Source organism: Vespa crabro, chromosome 7 (assembly GCF_910589235.1).
Source record: "Vespa crabro chromosome 7, iyVesCrab1.2, whole genome shotgun sequence".
Classification (NCBI taxonomy): domain Eukaryota; kingdom Metazoa; phylum Arthropoda; class Insecta; order Hymenoptera; family Vespidae; genus Vespa; species Vespa crabro.
In genome coordinates, this window is record NC_060961.1 from 731328 (window position 1) to 745570 (window position 14243).

At 36.5% G+C, this 14243-nt stretch overlaps 1 protein-coding gene and 1 long non-coding RNA gene across 11 annotated transcripts in view; both read right to left on the reverse strand.

Annotated features, from left to right (window-relative positions):
* Positions 1-14243, reverse strand: part of LOC124425431 (synaptotagmin-7) — a 117746-nt gene that overhangs the window by 63411 nt on the left and 40092 nt on the right. The window lies entirely within an intron of this gene.
* LOC124425435 lies at positions 122-5880 on the reverse strand. The gene is made up of 2 exons (XR_006942505.1): positions 2648-5880; positions 122-2563 (listed from the first exon to the last, which is right to left on the reverse strand). It is a non-coding gene; the product is annotated as an uncharacterized LOC124425435 (long non-coding RNA).

Here is a 14243-nt window from a genome sequence, read left to right on the forward strand (position 1 = left end):
TAGGATACGCTGTTCCGTTTCAATATGCGAGTTCTACCGGTAATGATAATTTGTACCTAACACTCCTATAATCGTCTTTCAAATGTGGATAGCTTATATCTACGTTATATGCATGTACATATATATATATATATATATATATATATATATATATATATATATATATATGTGATACCTATACAGCTAATGGCAAAGTTTCCTGTGATCAACTGTTCAAACTGATTGGGAGGTTATCTCTTACTGGTTGACCACAGTGCACAATGATAACACATACATTCTCTCTCTCTCTCTCTCTCTCTCTTCTTCTCGTGATAATCCTACCCGACACGATGTGACCACCTAAGCTCTTTGCTTTTAGTTTCATGCGAATTTAACACGATATCTCTCTTTCTTTCTCTCTTTCTTTCTCTCTCTCTCTCTCTCTCTTTCTTTCTCATTCGTCCTGCCAGTTTCTCTCGTCCAAGCACTCACCCTCGTAAATTCTTCAAAATCAATGATATTATTATGAATTATATAAAGCGAACGTTAATAACGAATCATCTGATAAATTATACGTCATCAAAATACATCCCGATTGGAATTTCAAGCCGTGATAGGTATACGTGCGGATAGATTTACCGATGTCGAGATAATGCTGTTCCCAGACGTAACAATTCCGTTGTAACGCTTGACTAGACGAGCGTAGTTATTAGCGTGGGAGAAATTTCAATTATATATCTTCTATGTATTTTCTTATTTTTGTAATTTTGTGAAAAAATTAAAAAAAAAAAAAAAAAAAAATAAAAGAAAAGAAATCGCAATACATGAAAAAAACATGGAGTAAGGATTCGACTCGGTAGAATAAGAGATAAAAGAAGTGAAGTTATTCTCGTTGAAAAGAGAACCACGCGATTAGCTACTTTCGAGTGTAATTACCTCTCAATTCGAGTCGCTATCATCTCGAGCACGTTCAAACTCGAGGTTAGCGGGAAGTAAGGAGGAACATCTCGAGCACTCCTTTTTATGAGAATTCTCCGCGCTCGGCCGGACGCCAAGTGGCAACCGAGTCAAACGAGTTGCTCTCTTGCACGCAAAAGCGATAGAGATAGAATGGGATAGAGAAAGAGAGAGAGAGAGAGAGAGAGAGAGAGAGAGAGAAAACGAGAATACAAACAAATTAAATGCCGCCGATCGTAAATCCGAACGTTGTAAGAGGAACGAGTCACGTCACGGTTAAGAGCTACGCCCTCGGGGTCGGACCTTCCATGAGGGGTTGAGCGTTTAATTAATCGGGTCCTCCCGGCGACGTCTTAAAACGATTTGCCGCTTTAAGCTTCGAGAGATCGATCAGGGAGAAAAGCTCGTTTCGCGATGGATATTGATTATTATAAAATAACTCTCGAGGTCGGTGATCAATCTCGAACGATATCAAACAAATTTGCTTACACGATCGCGAGAAACTCTATTCCTTTTTCCTTCATTTTTCCATCCCTCGTTCTTCCTTCCTTTTCCCCTCTTTTTTCTTTTTTTTTTTTTTTTTTTATCGAGGATCTTACCACGAATATCCCACGAATGTCACGCAAATGTCCTTCGGATTTTCATTCGACTTTCGATCGGATTAAAGTCGTTGAGCGACGTTAACACCGAACGTAACCACCGTGCATCAGCATTTTACAAGCGAACGTAAACTATCCTACCGCGAGTAACCTCAAAACCAATATTTGCAATGAAAGCTCGATACAATGTTCCAATGTTAACGGTGTCCACGCTCCGAGACTAAATACCTATCGTATATATATATATATATATATATATCTATCCGTATCCCAGAAGGGTTTGTTCCTCGAGAAAACACACACATGTATTACCTACCTACCTATTTCTCGTCTTGCTTCTCCCTCTCTCTTTCTCTTTAATTCGCTTAACTTCTTTCGTAAACACATATAAAATACTTGTACGTTATTCATAAAATTTGTTTTCACAGTACATTTTCTACATTAATACTTTTCATTACATTTCGTATTAACTATTTTGTAAACGTTATCGAAGAAAACATTACGAACGACGATAAAGAAACATATTTATATAGGAGATATAAGAAAATAACGAAGCTTCGTGAAAGCTTACCAAATGGTTTAACTCTTACGTTAGGAAACTTATAAAAGGGTGAAACAAAATGGAAAACATTGCCGATCGTTTCTTCGTGCTCCATTTCGCGTTAAAAAAGTTCAAACTCCGAGAAAAATATCGTGGAACACCTGATTCGACATCGACGCGGCTCGATATCCTTTCGTGAACTTTTCAAGTCGTACGAATTCGATTGGACTGCTTTACTTTCGGATCTTTTCTCATAGCCAGATACTAACTTAACTTTTCTCGAGATCCTACATTTTGTTATCTCGTGCCTTGGATACTTTACTTTTACATTGCCACACACACACACACACACACATATATATATATATATATATATATATATATATAGATATACATATTTATATATCTACAAGCTACAATCCATCTTGCTCCAAGGAAACGTGAAGAATTTACAACGTTTACGACGGATTTATAGTATTCCTTAAACCTGTAAATAATACGTATATACGTACATATTTCCTAATTGAAAAAATATAAGAATATAAGTAATAAAAAAATATAAGTAATATACCTTCGTCAATTATTCGTTTCAATCGCAGATCTAGTAATAAATTATATAGCTTTCGACTTCGCAAGATATTTATATATGTACTAAACTTGTCGTCGTCTGTCGGCTCGCTTGAATATTTTCTCTTGATTGTTTTGCCAATATCAGATTATATGAGAATCGACGTAATAACTAATGCGTAATAATTTCGAAATATAGCGGAATTATTTCAACGATGGGTACACTTGACTCGTTGGCGTATTAAAGTTAAATGAGGGGAGATATACGTAGATACGGCTAGAGATTACGGCGGTAAAAGAAGAAAAAAAAAAAGAAAAAAAAAGAAAAATAAATAAAGAAAAAGAAGATAAGCGAGAAAGTTTTGTTTACTACGTTCTTTGAACGTTCGTTACCTTCCAATGTCAAACAGTGTGTGAGACTACGTCTGTGAGTATAGAGAGGCAAAGACCGAGTGAGAGAACGATAGAGTGAGAGAGAGAGAGAGAGAGAGGGAGAGTAGATCGATATCACCGAAGGTGATATAGGTAAACATAGTTTACCACTATCGTTCTTGTTTTCCTTCTCGCGAAAAACTACGAGACCCCTTGTTATCATTTCATTCGTGTCTCTGTAACTAAAGAAACTCTGTTTTATAATTCATTCGTATCATTTCTCTATTCTCTTCCCCGTTAAAAATACTTTCTCGATCGTGTTCCTCTTTCTTCCATTATTCTTCCAGAATTTTCATAGGAGTTTTCTTGAACAATAACGAAACGTCTGTCTCTTTTCCCTCGGCTCACTTTTTCCCTCCTCACTTTTTCGTTTTCTACCCTTCCCCTTTGAAGACTGTCATAGAAAGTTTTTCTAACGAAAAAGAAAAAGAAAAAAAAAAAAGCAAAAAAAAGAAAAAAGAGAAAGAAAATTCTTCCGTTCAAAAATCGATTTGATTTTTTTCCCCTTTTTTTTCTTCTTCTTCTTCTTCTTTCGTTTTGCATTATTTTCAAGGAAAAATTGTTGAAATTAAAATTGATAAACGACGACGACAACGACGACAAGAGAGTCCAGTTTAAAGAGAGCATTCTTTTATCTAATTTTCTTCATCCTTATTACGTAGAACCTCTTACCTACTAATTACTTTTTCCCCCGCAAACGATCCTTACGATATCTATATCTCGTTGGGAATAAAAGCGAGCTTCAGTGTGAAAGGATTTTATCTTCAACGTGGACACAATATATACTTTTGAAGTAAAAGTATAAACTTTAAGAAGAACTTCCAAGAAAACTGACAGATACGTATTCGTTATGGTGAACTTGTAAAAATGATCACGTCTCACTTTTCTCTCCACAAAGAAATAATGAATTATCTTTCGAAATAAAATCTATATTTTCACATCTCTTTCATATTTCTTAACATTCGCTTTTTATTTATCGCAAATAAAAAGTCACTTTTTCTAATAGAACATTCGGAACAAGATAAATATGTCTGATAATATATCGGAAATCTGTCGAGAGTCGTAACTTCGCCTTGAAATCACGTTAAGATCTTAGTTAAAAGAAAAAAGGGGACTTTTATTAGTTTACGATCAACCCTATCACTATGTATCGATATATCGAGAGAAAATCTTTACCTTCTCGCGTAACGTAGTAATCTCCAAAATATATAAAAGAATTTACACTTTTGTCGGGTCGAAGATGGCCTCTGGTTAAAAATTAAAAAAAAAAAAAAAAAAGAAAAGAAAAGAAAAAGCGACTACTAAAAGTAATCAACTTTTTTTACAATTGTGCAAAAATGGCGCACATCTTCCTTCCCGACATGAAAATAACACGACTCGTGCTCGATCTAACGACGAGAGATTTACGATATTAAGATTATTCCTCGTCCAACGGGTTGCACCCGATCGATTTTCGATAACTAATATTCGTCTAACTCGGTCGAATCCGTAGCGCGTATTGCACGAGTAAGCGAGTCGTGAAACGAAGAAAATAAAGAAAAGGGACACGATAAGACCTAGATCCGGCATTGAAGGGAACCGGCAAATTACGATGAAAACTGTAAAAGAAGGTAGTAGCTGGATAGAGCAGACGGTTATAGCAACGCAACGTAACAAGTGGATGCATCTGTTGCATTTCTCTGGTTTAAGTGCTGCGAAACATTTGACTACTTGGCCCGGTTCCAATTGGCACCCTGTCAGGCGTAACGAAATTCATGGAACAACCCCGTAACCACCACTCTTCTCCTCTAATTCTTATTTCTTCTCTTCCATAACGTCATTTTTCTACACCTATTCATGCTCCTGAATAATTTATTTATTCGCCTCGTAACGACCGTACTTGGATTTCCCTTTGGTGAAGTGTGAAAGGGTCGCGGTTTGTAGATCTTAAACCGGCACAAGCAACACTCGAGACAGAATGAATAAAATCGATAGGTAAAACGATGATGACAATAATGGAGTTAAAAAGATAGAGAGAAAAGTCACGTGCGGAAGAGGAATGGTCTTTTTGAAAACGGAAGAATAGATGAGGGAGGGGGGAAATAGAGAGAGAGAGAGAGAGAGAGAGAGAGAGAGAGAAACAGACATATGGAGAAATAAAAATTCAATGGAAAATAAGAAGAGGAAAATAGTCCATTAAATTCTTTTTATACAACGAGAGTAAAAACGTGGTGAAAGGGACATGAAGTTTTCTCGGGTCTTAATAGAGAGAGAGAGAGAGAAAAAAAGAGAAGAAATTAATTGGTTGACAGAGACAAAGGTAAAAATCGTGCAGATCGAAAGAAATTCAAATATGTCATTTCGTTATAGCTTTCTTACTCTCTATGTCAGTACTATAATATTATTAGTACGAAATTACAAGTTAATTTGCCGCTCCAGCGTTTTATTCATCTCTATGAGGTAGACATGGACATAGAAAGTGAGAGAGAGAGAAATAGGAATAGGTGGATAGAAGAAAATGGAGAAATGGAAAGAGAAAGAGAAAGAGAGAAAATGCAAAATTTCCTAAAATGATAATTTACATCCTGATATATAACGGCGAGGAAGGTAAAATGACAAGAACATAACGCATACATATAATAGAAAATGCTCTAAAATACGAATCTTTAGGAATATTTATACAACGACCGCTAATGCGTGCCGTGGACTGTGAAAAGAGATACGAATATAATTTGTTTAAAAAGCTCGGACCTCGACCTTAATTAATTCTTCCCGCTTACGTAATATATATGTAAATACATGTATTGCAAACATATACGTACGTAAACGTGGATATATAGGTTTATGTATATAATATATGTATATGTATAATATATATATATATATATATATTTATATATATATATATACGCACGCACATATATAAACAGCACATAAATATGTCACATGAGCTTGTACCATGCATCAACCGTATCGGCATGCAGAGTTTGAGAACGTATACATTCTCCCACATCCTCTACATCAACGGGTAACACCCCGTATCATTCATGATTTACACCTACTGCTTCCTGCCATAGTATAAGGTATACGCGCGTACAAAGAGAAAATGAGAAGGGGGATGAGTATGCTCTAGAAAGAACGTGAACACAAAACTAAAATTCCTTGGATAAAGTCACTTGATATTTTCTACGTACCAAGTTTTATTTTATTGTTTTGAAAAGTATTAGAAATTCTTTCTCTCTCTTGCTCCCTTTATTTTTTTCCGTTTGAAAATATTGATAAAGTAATAGTAATAAATAAATAAATTAATAGTAAAAAGTTGATTAAAAAAAAGATATCGTTAAATTAAAAATGACATTTTACCGTGTAAAATATCGAATACTCCAAAAGATCTAATTCGGTAAATTGAAGATCAGGGTCGCATAGGAAGTAACATTCGACATAGGCCTACAACAACGAGTTAGAATTTGACTTTCGACAATCTCTTTCCTCATTTCCACGGATAAGCTGGCCTGAATGTTCAGTGAAAGGTAAACTTTCGAATCCATTCACCTTTGTGTCTGAATTGAATCCGACGTAAGGGGGAAAGCAAATTAGCCGATCAACGAGATGAGATAAAGTAAAATAAATGAGGTTTTTCTTTGATCATTTTCACAGTTTATTAAATTTCACGCACGAACGATCGAGAAATTGAAATTGGGAATTAAAGTAAACGCGATTCAAATAATGCGGCTCGATGAAAATCGGCGCTAAATAGAAAATTAATCCTGACGGTAGAACGAACGCAAAATTGGGCTCGGGGCACGCGTCTCGTCTAATATCTGCCACACAAAAGCCGCGGTAATTTCATTAGGGCGAGCCTACGGAATTCCAAGCACGGAAAGATATATCTAAGCTACGTGCTACTGGTACTCGAGAATTCTCATATATTCCATCCATCTTTCTGGATCCATCAAAGCAAATCACTCGAAGTACTCTTAGATACGATAATGAATCGTTATAACGAAGGAGAATCCTCTATTAGATGAATAATCGAATAAACTAATATCTTTTAAGATAGTTATATCTATACGCAAGGTCACGTTATTTTATAATACTTTTACTTCAAATAAATGTTTTAAACAATGTACGAGACATATAAAAATTTGAATCGTCGGATTTGAATCAATTTACCGTCTACGATTCGAGATAATGCTTGAAGAAGGTTAAACATTTTTTTGAAATATTTGTTCAAAGATCTTCATATTCATAAGTTCCTCGCAGAACGGACACGTGAGAGAGGAAATATATTTTCCGCGCTCGTAGAAAAGAATAACATTTCTTTCCATCCGACCGCGCTCGAATGTTGTAAGCTTTATTGTAAGATATATATATTCGACGGCCAAACGCTTCAAGCTTGTGCGTTTTTACACGAATAGCACGAACTCTTTTCCGTATTATCGAAATCTCTCAATTTCGTACGATATATATGTCAATATTTCTAAACGACTTTTATAAGCTCCGAGGAAACACGTTTTTATTTGAAAATATTTTACGACTATCAACGAAAGAAATCGTATAGTCACACGTTTTCTATAATAATAGTAGTAATAAGGAAAAAAAAAAAAAAAAAGAAAAAAAAAGAAAAAAGAAAGAAAGAAAACAGAAAGAAACGAAGAAAACAAAAAATGCAAATAAAAAGGGAGAGAAATTCAAATCGAATAAACCTACGTATTAAGATACGATTCGTCATTCGTTTCATCGTGAGTTTTTTCAAATGGATTTTAAGGATATAAAAGGAAAAAGAGAAAGGAAAAAAGAAAAAAGATATAATCCAAAAATCCTTTATAATTCCATCGGCGTAAAATTATCTTTCCCTCATACCCTGTTATCCATATCGACTACGCTTCGGTACGCCACGAAAAATAAACTCTTCAAAGCTGTCATCGCAATAAGCCGAACGAATTTTTTATCTCTCTCCCTTCCTCCCTCTCTCTCTCTCTCTCTCTCTCTTTCTCTCTCGAGATTAGTAGTACCTAGGTAGGAACATTGTACGTAAAAAATTTCAGAAGAAACCGCGCAAAGTCGAATAGCACCTTGAATATGAAAAGCTTCGATATTGGTTGGACGAATAAATGGAGAAGCTTTAAAGAGAGAAGGAGAATGAGGAAAGTAAATTGAATATACAGCATAGGATATCCGATGTAATCCGACGGTACTGCACCAGTTATATTCCCTTCCTCCTTTCCTCTCTTCCTCTCCCCTCTCTTCCCATGCCTCCTCTCCGAGGAACGACAAACTACTTTACGGATCTCTCTCCCTTTATTTCGTTGCAAAGTGCTGGAGGACAGCTGGGTAGAAACGAGTAGTCTCTAGTCCGCTTGAAAATAAATTTACACGGGGACAAATTTTCGCTCCTTCGTGCAAATTAAGAACCACCTGATTCACTTACCTACGCGAACGAAGTGTTTCCCCATCGATCGATTCTTTATTTTTACACAACGTCCAAATTGCCAATATCGAACCTACATGAACAAGAAAATGTTTTCTCCTACGAAGAATTAAAAAATTCTTCATAGAGACGTGAATTAACCGTTCAATATTTTTCATTTTTCATCTTCCTTTTTTTCTTTTTTTTTTTTTTTTGTCTTTTTTTCCTCGATTTTTTTTCGATAGCTGTCTAAAAGAATTCCCTAAAGTTCGACAAAATGAGAGACTCACGTGAACACGGTTAGGAGATCTAAAATCAGGTAGTTCGGGTCGGATGTCGAGTGGCATTAGAACGATTGTCAAACGAGACTTTCTCAAAAAAAAAAAAGAAAAAAAAAAAAGAAGAAGAAGAGAGAAAGAAAGAAAAAAAAAGACAAAAAGACTCAAACGACGTAAACACGATGACATATAGATAGAGAGGAGAATGGTTTGAGAAGTATTTTCGTTCGAACAAATATCACGAATTTGTTATTACAACGACGAAACGAAAGACGAAGAGAAAGAAGTTAGAGGAGAGGCTGAGTGAATAGTCCTGCGAAAAATTGGAACGGAAATAATTATTTTTTTACGAGGATGCATTGATAAATATTGACTGTGTATATGTTAGGGACTCATTATCTCGTATTGCTCTTTGAACGATAATTACTTCCACCACCGGCCATCATTGTGTCTCCGCGAATTTTATAAAAGTTCGATAACGATCCTACTAGTATGGGTTAGAGGGTGAGAGGATGAGTATCTATTTTAGTGCGTATTCTTCGTCTTTTATATTATCGTTTCTCCCTTCCACTTGAATATCGATCGTAGTACAATAGGGACTCAGCCGGCGACCGAGGGAAATGGAGAAACAAGGAGAGGAGAAAAATAGAAAGGGAATACGGGCGCGGTATGAGGGAAGGAGTTTCTTAGTGTTTGTCTCTATACAGGTTATTTATATATATATATGTGTGTGTGTGTGTGTGTGTGTGTCTCTGTTTTGTGTGACATGTATGTACATATGTGTGAAAAAGGAGAAAACAAAAATATCATCTCGATGTCGAGTTATCTTTTCCGTGACCGACATAAATAATCGGTCAGCATGATTATATTCCTGCGTGACTACGTAAAAATTTAACTTATTAATAAACAAATATGAGAAATATTCTCACGTTAAGATAGCCAAGAAAATTAACGACGAATCGATTCACACGTACCTATTACGAGGATCTCGGACGTTCCGTAAGGAGACGATTTAATCGTCGCCATCCGTTTTGCATGAGCCCTATCCGTCGAGACGTTAACATCGTTAGCCCCTTACGTGTTCAATTAACCACCCGCTACGTCAAATTGATTAGCCTTTTACTAAACGACGTAACGTTACCATCGTCGTATCGTCGAGTTAACTACAGGAGTGATGGGTGTTCTCTCTCTCTCTCTCTCTCTCTCTATTTAAGTGCTATAAATTCCATTTTATATTTGCTACGTATATATGTACGTTAATAAAAGGAGAATATATTTGTTCCTTCGTGTAATTATAAAATAACTCGTTAGGATGATCCTTTATCAAAGAAAAAAGTATCAGTTATGGAGAATTAAAACAAAGGAGCATTCGTAACAACGAAAGTCACGAAAACCGTATCCATCGAGATAATTAGAACCCCAGTGTAACGTTGGCTCGCGTCGACTGCGCAGCTGCTTAGAGGATCAATCCTTCCATACCCACTTCTCTAGCAAGCTAGACGAGACCGCGCGAGAGGGAAAGAGAGAGAGAGAACGAGAGAGAGAGAGAGAGAGAGAGAGAGAGAGAGAGAGAGAAGACCAGAATCAGAACGAATAAGTATAAGAGAGACAAGGACAGGAGATATAGCAAGGTCGTCCACGTAAAAAGGTCGACTGACCGAATCTCAAACCTCGAAGAAAATTACATCACACCCGGCACGTATCGGTAGGTAGGATCTTACCGTCGCTTGATCCGTCGATTGAGAACGCTTCGATGGATTACGCTTGGCTGATGTAGAAAATGAGAAACGGCTGAATCGCGAGAAAGTAGACAGCAGACCGTGTGCCTTCGTATTTGTGTGCCCTCGATCGACCAGCTAAGCGAATTTTATGCCGCAATTATCCCATCGTGAAAGCGTTAAGCGACTGCTCGAAATTGCCGGACCCATGCCTTCCTACCTTTTCAACGCCTCCACCCATCTCTACAAACCTTTACCAACCCTCTCACCAAGCCCTCCCGCCATCTCGCGCCAACCCTTGCCTGAAATCAGTCTGCAACCTCACCCCCGCCCCCCTCATCCACTCCCTATTCTCCTGCTATCGCTATCTGAAAATTCAGAACGGTAACGGACGAATTAGGATAATCAGTGCGACGTACTAAAACGTCAGCATGCATTCGTGTTATCAAAAGTACAAATTCGTGATACCGTTACGATTTTCAACCGTGATATACAGACGAATTACTTGTCTCGTTGATGTATCCTCTAACGCAAGGAAAATGTAAAGAAGATAGATAGAGATAGATAGGGTGAAAGATAAAGAGAAGTAAAGGGGATGAGAAAGGGTCTGCATTATGGCCACGACGATGATCGTCCCAGTTTCTCTTTCATTTTTATCCAGCTTTTGTTGTCTCGTTCTTAATAAATGCTGCTGCCCACCCTTTGCATAATGTCTACTTCGTATACGTCTAAATGAAGGAAAAAAGAAAGTAATAATCATAAAATAAAAAGGAAAAAAAAAAAAAAAAAAAAAACAAAGTAAAAAAATAAAAAACAAAAGCAAAAGACGAAGGAGGAAAGGATACCGAAAGCTCGTGGTACATCGAACCACGATGTTATTATCCCTCTTTTAACGATAATACCGGTGATATTTTAAAAAGAGGCGAAAAAGGAAAAGAAAAAAAAAAAAGAGAAAACAAGAAAAAAGAAAAAAACGATATAAAGTGATATAAAAGAAAAATAGTGAAAAAGTTTTTTTAATGTTGCAAATGGAAATGTAAAAAGTTATGTTCGTCATAGTAATAACTTTTTAATAATATCTTGGAAAGTATATTACTTCCAAAATTGTACGCGTTATCGCTAGCGCACGGAAAAGGAGAGAGAGAGAGAGAGAGAGAAAAAAAGAGGTAAAAAAAACTCAACAAGCACGAAACTTGTACTCATGTCACCGAGCAATAGGAAAAGAAATAACTCACCGATAAATCGCTACTCCGTTTTAATTGGATAATCTTGATTTCATCAAGGAGAGGAAGAAAATGACAAAGAGAGAGAGAGAGAGAGAGAGAGAGAGAGAGAGAGAGAGAGCGAGAGAAAGAGAGAGGGTGAGAAAAATCGAGAGTGCGAAAGAGAGAAAGGTTTGGAAAGTTGCCAAAGAGATGTCGCATCTGGGCAATGTTACTGCGGTATTCTAGAATTCTTTTAGTCTCTTTTAACGTCTATCCTAGATAGGCAAACTCAAAATTTTCTCATAGCAAAGTATAACGGTTAAAATTAAATAATTCCTTGGTTAGATCGAATCTAAAGTTGTGTGGTATGTTTTGTCCAACAATGTTCTGGCTAGCATCCTTCTTTAATAGGAAACTTTGCGAAAGTGGAAGTCCGGGTAATCGGGAAATTCACGAGAATAGGGTGGCTTGGGTCAGAGTAAGTGAGAAAAAAAAGATGTACAAGAGAAAGAAACAAAAGAGAGAGAGAGAGAGAGAGAGAGAAGAGAGAAAGAAACTTATTTTCCATTGAGTGACATTAAATACATAATCATTTCGCTCGTTCCGCTGGAAAATGGCCTGCTTGACAGTATGCATCCAAACATTAAACATGTACCATTGTCAAGATTTTCATTCTCCATGAATGACTGACGTTCCTGATAAAAATACTTTTGGCGATAATTTTCAAAGCAACGATAAGGTATATAAATAAAATTATTGAAAAAAAAAGAAATATATATATATATATATACATATCACCTATCTACACCACCTATTTGTCTGGTTATCTCTTTCGTTACTCGATGCCAAAAAAACAAAACTTTTTCAACACTTGTTTATACAAAAAGATATAGAAAATCAAACGAACGAACGAACGAAAGGATTTCAACTTGTGTCATATCGTTGACAATTGTTTTTGTTTCTCTTGTTTTTTCTTTTTTTCTTTTTCCTTTTTATTTATTTGTATTATCTTTGCTCTCGCAACTCTCCACGTTATTATTTTAAAAGCACCAACGCTGTTTCGCATCTCCGGGCAAAAGCCTCGCGAATAAAGCCGCGAGCTACCATCACAGTTTATAGTTACGAAATATTTGAATGGCTTCGCTAGAGAAAGCAGTAATCGTTTAAGAAATCTTGTCGACACCCGAAGCGATGGTCTAATTACTTACGATAATATTGGGAAAGTTTGAGATTACAGGCTTGTTTATGACCAAGAGTTAGTAGCCCATCTCTCTCTCTCTCCCATCTTCTTATACCGAGAAATGGCTTCTCTGTGTTTCAATGCAACTTTGTAATTGCATAGTACAATCATACTTACACTTACTACCACGTATATCAAAATTGTCAACATACAATTGATGGAGGACAACGGGAGATGGAGTCATTTACAAAAGTTATTTCATTAATCTTCGTGAAAAGAGAGAAGAAAAAAAGAAAAAAAAAAGAAAAGTTTTATGAATCGTGGCACACACAGTTTTCAGCTGACTATCGAAAAATATTATTCGCGTGAATTCCGACATGTCGCAGGAAGCAAAGTCATGAGAAAAATTTAGAAATGGCGGGAACAGTGAAGTGCTACGAGAGATGGGGGTAGATAGATAGAGAGAGAGAAAGTACTGACAAAAGATTGAAGTTAGAAAGAGACAGACAGGGAGAGGAAAATCTTGAAAGATGTCTCCATGTGTGTGCACGTTCAAAGCGTCGAGAGCACACGCGAGTAAGCGCGATTGTGGTGGTCATTGACAGACAGTTTTCTATTTCTGCTTCCATTGTTTTCACCTCAAGTCGTGGAACATCTCGTGATCATTCTCTCTCTCTCTCTCTCTCTCTCTCTCTCTCTCTCTCCCTCTCTCTTCCATTCTCTCCCCCTCTCTTTCGTTCTCTCGACGATATGCTAGCGTACGAGACCACGTCCTTCTCGACGGTTAAAGCGGAAAACTTGGAAGAACGTTTTCGTGTGTTGAATTTTAAAGAAGGGGGTTGTTCTAAAGGGAAAAATAAAATGAAATAAAAAAAGAAAAAGAAGAAAAAAGAAAAAGAAAACGAGGAAAAGAGAAGAGGATGAGAAAAATCTAGAAAAAGAAAAAAAAATCAATCGATCACCGTGAGAAGCATGAACAAATGAAAGAGATAGATAAAACGAAGGAAATCAAGTTTCATTGCATAATTCAAGCCGACACAGATCTATAATTTTGAATTAAAAAAAAAAAAAAAAAATAAAAAAAAATAAAGAAAAAAGAAGAAAGACTTTTTGATACACAGAGACTATTTGTCATGGGCAAACGTACTTCTGATGTATTTTTGGATATTATATTTCTGAAAGAGCGACTTGCCAGGCTAAAAGAGAAGAAAGAAAAAAATCCTTTGGGATGTTTCATGAACAATCAATGCGGGAGGGGGGGGCGTATAGTTTAAATGCAATTGTGAAATAAATGCGAACGAAATGAGGGAAAGGAAAAAACGAGGTGGGGGACAAGCATTGTGAAGACCTCGCTCCATAATGGATTTTTCTCTCGTTGTGTTCCATCACCATAGAACG